This window comes from Rhincodon typus, chromosome 6 (genome assembly GCF_021869965.1).
Source record: "Rhincodon typus isolate 14 chromosome 6, sRhiTyp1.1, whole genome shotgun sequence".
Classification (NCBI taxonomy): Eukaryota; Metazoa; Chordata; class Chondrichthyes; order Orectolobiformes; family Rhincodontidae; genus Rhincodon; species Rhincodon typus.
The window spans coordinates 31,438,901-31,448,040 of record NC_063337.1 but is presented as its reverse complement, the minus strand read 5'-3'; positions in this window follow the sequence as shown (position 1 = coordinate 31,448,040).

The window sequence follows — 9,140 nt, the reverse complement described above, 5'->3', positions numbered from 1 at the left end:
AGGTTCCTGACCCGAAACGTCAGCTTTCCTGCTCCTCTGATGCTGCCTGGCCTGCTGTGTTCCTCCAGCTCCACACCTTGTTACCTACATATGTACATTACAATTAAAACTAAGGGATTTGATGTACAGCAACACACTTTCCTCCTCATGTCATGCTGCGAGAGGACAGAGCTCAATAAGGTGGAGAGTGAGTATTATACCATTAGGTCACATGCCCTGATACAGTGATGAAACATGAGCATGTCCCTTAAAAGGTGAAATACACATCTGCTAAGAGACACAATACGTAAGTCAGAAGGTTATAGATTTGACTTTGGTGTGCCATCCAAACTGCTATTCCTGTATAGTTCTGATGGAATCCTGTATCAAGGGAGAGGCCATTCTTAAAGAAAGAATTAAACTAATGTGCCGTATGCTTGTTCAGGTGGATGTTAAAAGGTGCCATGGATAATATTGAACATTCATTGTATGACTCTGTTTGGGGTATCATGTAGAGTTGCTGTTGTACTTACCTGTATGAGAATACCATATATACTCGAGTAAAAGTCAACCCCCTATCATTAGCCAAAAACTCTGGAATTTTCCATATTTCTCATGTAAGAGTTGACCCTCGTTCTTCATAGAAACAGATCAACATTTTGAGTCAAGGTATTATCCTGTATGTAAACGTTACAATGAGGAAATAAATTTTAATTCATGCTATTGTGTGTTGTGATGTACAATTCATGCCAATGTTAGGCAACAAATTTCTGAAGTTCATTATCGAATAAGCACTGTAATTAGTATTCACTTTCTGTATGGCCGTCCCCGCTCCGGGTCTCCATCCCGCTGGCCGTCCCCGCTCCGCTCTGGGTCTCTATCCTGCTCCGGTCTGGCCCTCAGCTACACAGATGATGTCATCGCTGCTCCAAGGAAAGCATTTTTTTAAAAAAAGAGAAAATAATTACTAAGTCATTTTTGTTTTTATTGTAGTTTTCCAGTAATTACCGTAATTCATTGTGTATTTTTTCATTATTAGTTTAGAGATCAGTTGGGTATCTGCTAATGATACAGTATGAATTTTGACAGGCATGAATTTCAGACCATCAAAAATATCCATGTAATAGTCAAATCAACAAATTGAACTTTAAAAAAAGTCCAAAAAATTTGATTTTACATGAGAATATACGGTAATTGTATTCCAAAAATAATAAATTACCTAAAGTACTTTGAAATGTCTTAATGAAGTGAGATTTGTTATATATCATGAGTATTTCTTCCTTCCATTGCTAATATTGTAAATAAATTCCACACTGAATTTTTAAAATTAAATTTTTGTGTCTCTGACATACACTAAGTTAGATTACCTCTGTACCCTGGACAAAGATTTTTCTAGTTGGCATCATGGTAATACCACTGCATTAGTAATCCAGGACACCAGGACTTTGTATGGGCACATGGATTTGAATTTCAGCATGACAGATGATGAAATTTGCATTCAATTAATAAATCTGAAATTAAAATCTAGTTTCATGGCAACCATGCGTTGATAGTTGTAAAATCCTATCTGGTTCACAAGTGCCCTTTAGGGAAGGGAATATGCCTTCCATACTTGGTCTGGTCCTATGTGTGATTCCAAATCCAAAGCAACCCCAACCCTTTAAAACTGCCCTCTGAAATAGCCAAGCAAGCTGCTTAGTTCAAGGCCAACTTGTTGTTGGCAACAAATGTGGACTTCATTAGTGATTTCCAGACCCAATAAAAGCATCGAGAAAAAGTGTAATGAACATTAGACTATTCAAAATACCCCACTCAGACCATTGAATCTGCTCTGCCGTTCAGCAATAATTTTGTTGGTTATCTAATTTGTCATATTTTTTGACCTAAAGATGACACCAAGTCTCATAAAAATCATAACATTGTGTCAATTAATTTTGAGAGAACTTTTAGATCAATAAGTTAAATTAATTATGATGAAAGTATGTAGTAAGATTTCTAATGTTTGAAGTTAAAAGCCCAATGATCAAGTTAGTAGTCCATGCTTGAATGTGTTGACATGGAACAGAAAAGTGAAGGAGTGAACACATTGTGGAAAGTTAGTTGTAACTTTTTAGCCTTTTCTGTGTGGACTCTGATAAACATGAGAACATAAGATATGGTTCCCACTCCCTGTTCCTGTACTTAAGTACTTAAGAAAAGGACATAAATACTCAAACAGTAATTTCAGCCTGGTGCTTTGTTTTGCTATTAATCAGAAGTACATGATGGGAACCGATAATTTTTCATTTTCCTTCGACCTGCACAAAATATTTGTATTAATAAATTCAACATTTTTAAAGAATACATTGGATTTTAGGAATCTTGCAAAACTACTTCTCACCTTTGCTTCCCCTATTGATCTAAAGGACAACAATCAAATTCCTAACTAATTCTTAACCAATATATAGCTTGTTACTTAGGAACTCTGGTAATGTATCAAGGGCTGATTCTACTATACATTTTGCACAATCTAAAATGCCAGCTTTTCTCCTGCTGCCTTTTTCCCCTAGGATGAGGAACTTGTGGTGTGAAATGATGTGGGACTTCAGCAATAATATCCTGAACATGGAGCACAGAACAGTACAGCATAGGAACAGGCCCTTCAGCTCACCATGTCTGTGCCAACCATTCTAAACTAATCCAATTGTCTGCACATGGTCTGAAGCCCTTTATTCCCTCCTGTTCATGTGACTGTCTAAATGTCTCTTAAATATTGCTATCATATCTGCTTCTACCATCTCCCCTGGCAGCACATTCCAGGCACCTACCACCCTGTGTGTAAAAAAGAAACTTGTCTCGCACATCTCCTTTAAACTATCCCCCTCTCACCTTAAACAATGCCCTCTAGTATTTGACATTTCCACCCTGGGGTAAAAAGACTCTCGCTATCCAACCTATTCACGTCTCATAATTTTATGTTCTTTTATCTGGTTGCCCCTCAGCCTCCACTCTAGTGAAAACAATCCAAGTTTGCCCAACATCTCTTTAAGACTAATAAGCTCCAATCCTGGCAACATTCTGGGAAACCTCTTCTGCACCCTCTTCAAGGCCTCCACATCCTTCCTACAATGTGGTGACCAGGACAGCACACAAATGTGGCCTAACTAAAGTTTTATACAGCTGCAACATGACTTCCCAAATTTTGTGGTCCATTTCCTGACCGATGAAGGTAAGCATGCATACCTTCTTTATCACTTTACCTGCTTGTGTTGCCATTTTCAAGGAGCTATGGACTTGCACCCCAAGATTCCTCTGTATATCAATGCTCCTAAGGGTCCTGCTATTTGCTGTATACTTTCCTCTTAACTTGACTTCCCAAAAGTGCATCACCTCACACTTGTCCAGATTAAACTCCAACTGCCATTTTTCTGCTCAATTTTCCAACTGATCTATATCCTGTTATATCTTTTGGCAACCTTCCTCACTATCCACACTTCGATCACTTTTCATGTAACTGCAAACTAATGAATCAGGCCAGCTACATTTTCATCCAAATCATTTGTATATATAATACAAATTATATATATTGTATATATAATACAAACCATTGAGGTCCCCACATTGATCCTTGCAGAACACCACTTCCAATTAGAAAAACAAACCTCAACAACTACTCTCCATTTTCCATGACCAAGCCAACATTGTATCCAACTTACGAACTCACTCACCTTGGAACCCATGTGACTTAATTTTCTGGACCAGCCTATCATGAGGGACCTTGTCAAATGCTTTAGTAAAGTCCAGGAGGACAAAATCCACATCCTTGCCCTCATCAATCACCTTTGTCACTTCCTCAAAATACTCAATCAAGTTCGTGAGACAAGACCTCCCCATACAAAAAAAAAACAAGACTGTGGTGGAACATGGCAACACCTTGTAAGCTGTCTACAGGAGACCTTAATCTTACACATCTTATCATTCTGGTCTTTTAAAACTCAATTGTAAGACTGTTAAAATTACTAACAATGTTCTCTTAAATCTATTTGCAAGTCTGGGGCTTCTCCGATAGATGAAGCCCGATTGCTGATACTGGAATCGAGGCCTGACCTGCACAAGAATGAGACATGACCCCACGGTGACCCACAATCAAGGAGCTCCGACCAGATTGATTGTAAGACCCGGTAGATCACTCAAGACCTTGACTACTGCCCAGGACCCCATCAGGAGCACCCACTTGCCTTGTCAACACTGGAACTGCAAGCCCAGAGAGATTGAAGGCCTTCTGGCTTCTCGCAGGCCTGCTATCTTGTGGAAGCCCAGAACCGAGGCCTGATTCGTGCAGGAACAAGAACTGATCCCAGTGACCCAACATTGATGAGGCCTGACCAGACCTATTGCAAGAACCTCCAGAACTAGTGCTCAGGACCCCATCAGATGCATTCACATACCTTCTGCGGCAACAGACTTCCCTCCCCGATACCCAGGATTGAATAGGAGCAGCCACCCACCCAGGAAACATGGGAGACTGGACTTTAGTTGAGACTGAAATTTCAGGGTTTCAAGCCACACCCTTCTCACCACCAACCCAAGCATACTCCTGGCAAACATCCTAGACATTGAGAACTAAATGAATGAATATAAAGCTAAACTCACTTCCATAGAGAATTGAAGGACTGCTGTGTGCTTTGTTTCACTCCTGCTGCCCCTGAAGGTTTCCCAGTTCACCAAATGGAACAGTCGGCATCCTCAGACAAGGCAAAGAGCAGTGGGGTCTGCTTCCTGATCAACACCTCCTGGTACTCAGACATGGCGACCCTGGTGAATTACTGTTCCATAGACCTAGAATACTTAAAGTGAAATGCTGTCCATACTACCGGCTGTGCCAGTTCACCTCTGTTTCCTAAAGGCCGGAAGAAACTACAGGGAGTTGTGAACATAGCCTAGTCCATCACTCTAACCAGACTTCCATCCATTGACTTCATCCATACTTGCTGCATCAGGAAAGCAACAAACATAATCTAAGTCCCTCCCACCCTGGTTATACTCTCTTCCACCCTGTCCCATTGGGCAGAAGATATAAGTTTGTTTACACATACAAACAGATTCAAGAACACCTTACTTCCCACTGTTATCAGACTTTTGAATGGACTTCTTATAATGTTAACATTGATCTCTCTTAGTACCTTCTTGACAGCTGTAACACTGTATCCTGTACTCTGTCCTGTTACCCCGATGCACTTGTATAGTATGATTTGCCTTTAAAGCACGTAAAACAACACTTTCACTGTACCTCAGTACACATGACTGTAATAAACTAAATCAAATCAAACCAAAGCTATGCTGGCTATCCAAAATAAGTCCATTCTTTTCCAAGTAAATCCTGTCCCTGAGAATCTTCTCCATTAATTTCATTACCACTGATGCACTGGCCTATAATTTCCTTGATCATCTCTATGCCCTTCTTAAACAAAGGAACAACATTGGCTATTCTCCAGTCATGTGGGACCTCGCTTGTGGGTAAACAGAATGCAAAGATCTCTGTTAAGGCCTCAGCAATCTGCTACCTTGCCTCCTTCAGTATCCTGCGATAGATCCCATCAGACCCTCTGGACTTATCTACCTTAATATTTTTCAAGATACATAACACCATTTCCTTCTTAATATCAACATACCCTAGAATATCGACACACCCCTCCCTAATCTTACCATCATCCATGTCCTTCTCCTTGGTGAATACTGATGTAAAGTACTCATTAAGGAGCTCACCCACATCCTCCTTTGTCCTTGAGTGGACCTACCCTTTCCCTAGCTAACTGGCTGAACCTCTGGTGCAACCACATCCCTGAAACTCCAATCCATAGACCATGCTGCCTCCTGTATGCTCCTCAGTGAGTCCAGCTGCCACTGCAACCGATCCATGTGGTCTGAGAGTAGCTCCAAGCGGACACACTTCCTGCAGACATAGTTGTCAGGGGCAGTTGACTTCTCCCTGATCTCCCATATCTCCCAGGAAGATCATAACACTTCACTACCTGCCTTTACTACCCCTCTAGTAACTACTGGATTAAAAGAAAAGACTTTACCTTGCTGTACCTTTAATGTAGCTCACCCTCCTCAGCGAAGCATGATGCTTACCAAAGCCTGCACTTTGACCTCAACAGCAGCACTTTGATCTCACTGCTATTTCTAAGCCACAATCAATATTTTCTAACAGGTACTCTCTCTCTCCTTTTTTAATTTCAAAAATATACTTTATCATAAAAAAATTCTTTGTATATATAAAAATGTCTCAAATGCACTTCAGTTCTGTACAGTTATCAAACAAAACATTGGACTTTGACTCTGTCCAGAAAAACCAAAGATCTCACTTAGACATACAAGACTAATATTTACTTATATTTGAGACACTGGGAGGGTCCAATAACTGAATGGACCCCTATTTACCTTCAGCAGGAAGACCTCAGACAGTGGTCTTTCCCCACTGTGCCTTGGCAGCAGCTGCTCCAAGTTTTAGTGTGTCCCTCAGCATGTAGTCCTGGACCTTGGAATGTGCCAGTCTGCAATCCTCAGTCAGGGCCAACTCCTTGTTATGGAAGACCAACAGGTTTTGGGCAAACCAAAGAGCGCCTTTCACCAAACTGATGGTCCTCCAGGCGCAGTGTATGTTTGTCTCAGTGTGCATCCCGAGGAACAAATTGTAGAGCACAGTGTCCCACGTCATGGAGCTGCTCGAGACGAACCTTGACAGAAGTCACTACGTCTATCTCCAGGCTTGCTTTGCAAAGATACATTTCCAAAAAGGAACAAAAACAAAGTTGCTGGAAAAAACTCAGCAGGTCTGGCAGCACCCGTGAAGGAAAAAACAGAGTTGATGTGTTTCAGAGATAGTAGGAGCTGCAGATGCTGGAGAATCTGAGATAACAAGTTGTAGAGGTGAAGGGTCTAGAACTGAAACGTCAGCTTTCCTGCTCCTCTGATGCTGCTTGGCCTGTTGTGTTCATACAGCTCTACACCTTGTTATCTTAGAATAGAGTTAATGTTTCAGGACTGGTTCTGAGGAACGTTAACTCTGTTTTTTCCTTCACAGATGCTGCCAGACCGTTGAACTTTTCCAGCAACATTGTTTTTGTTCCTGATTTACAGCATCCACAGTTCTTTCAGTTTTTACATTCCAGAAGGACGTGTGTATGACATCCCTTTTTGTTTTGGTTTGAGGAGGAGGGAGTAAGGGAAACACTACAATAATGTAATATTTTGTTCGTCACCGTTCTTTGACACCGATTCCTCTGCAATCCCCTTCTCAGTTGTGGTGAGTGAGGTAACATCTCCCAGAATCCTCCTCTGTTGTTTCTCATTACCACCCTCTATTGGATGCTCTGCCTCCTGTCGAGCTTAGGATCCTCTGTGATACCCTTCCCAGTTGTGGTAAGCAAACCAACTTCCCCCAGAACACAGTTTAAAATATTTTGGTGAAAGTCTTCCAATGTTTTGTGCAAACACATGTACAGGAATTTTGTATAATGAAAGGGGTAGATGCTTATAAATTTGGAAAACACAGCAGGCCAAGCAGCATCAGAGGAGCAGGAAAGCTGACGTTTCGGGTCTAGACCCTTCTTCAGAAATGGGGGAGGGGAAGGGGATTCTGAAATAAATAGGGAGAGAGGGGGAGGCGGATAGAAGATAGATAAAAGGAGAAGTTAGGTGGAGAGGAGACAGACAGGTCAAAGAGGCGGGGGTGGAGCCAGTAAATGTGGTGTAGGTGGGGAGTTAGGGAGGGGATAGATCAGTCCAGGGAGGATGGACAGGTCAAGGGGGTGGGATGAGGGTGGTAGGTAGGAGATGGGTGTGGGGCTTGAGGTGGGAGGAGGGGATTAGTGGGAGGAAGGACAGGTTAGGGAGGCAGGGACAAGCTGGGCTGGTTTTGGGATGCGGTCGGGGAGGGGAGATTTTGAAGCTTGTGAAGTCCACATTGATACCATTGGGCTGCAGGGTTCCCAAGCAAAATATGAGGTGCTGTTCCTGCAACCTTCGGGTGGCATCGTTGTGGCACTGCAGGAGGCCCAGGATGGACATGTCATCTGAGGAGTGGGAGGGGGAGTTGAAATGGTTCACGACTGGGAGCATCGGTGTTCCACAAAGTGGTCCCCAAGCCTCCGCTTGGTTTTCCCGATGTAGAGAAGGCCACATCAGGAACAGCGGATACAGTATACCACATTAGCAGATGTGCAGGTGAACATCTGATGATGTCGAAGGTCTTCTTGGGGCCTGGGATGGGGGTGAGGGGGGAGGTGTAGGGGCAAGTGTAGCACTTCCTGCAGTTGCAGGGAAAACTGCCGGGTGTGGTGGGGCTAGTGGGGGAGTGTGAAAGCCAGCTTACCTGCTCCTCTGATGCTGCTTGGCCCGCTGTGTTCATCCAGCTCTACACCTTGTTATATCAGATTCTCCAGCATCGGCAGTTCCTACTATCTCTAAACAAGCTGGGGTTCATTTCATATGAAAAGAAAAAGTCGATGGTTTTTGTTAAAACAATGAAAGAGTTTGTTCGGGTGTATTGAAAGGATTTACCATTGTGGGGAATCCAAAGCCGGAGTCCATTTATTTACAGGTAATTATTACAAAAGCCCCCAAAGAGTTTAGGAAAGAAATTCTTTACTCAAAAACTACTAAAAATGTGAAACACATCATTATAATGAATGGTTAAGGTGAATGGAATAGATGCATTTAAGAGGATGTTAGATAAATTGCTGGTGGGGAAAGGAATGGAAGGAAATGCTGAATGGGTTAGATAAAGATGGATAGGAGAAAATTCAGAAGGAGTATGAATTCTGACAAATGTCAGTTGGACCAAAAGGTATAATTATTTCACTGTTTCAATAAACTCTGTGTTAAACTTGTGTGTAATCTTGTCTTAGCAAGACCTACTTAGGTTCAGCCATGAAATAATGAATGTTAGAGCAGTCTCAAGGGAGTATTTGGCCTTCCCTTGCTCCTATTTTTTACATTCTATTTCAATAAAAAAAACTTATTTTAACTCAAAATTATATTTACTGCTGCCTCACCTTCAAGATTGTTACATGCTTTCATAATTCAGTTTCTCCTTCTATTCCTTCACCCTGTGCTCCTCGCCACTTGATTCTTCCAGTTTCTTGTAGTTAGTCCTGAACAAAACTTTGACTGTAAGC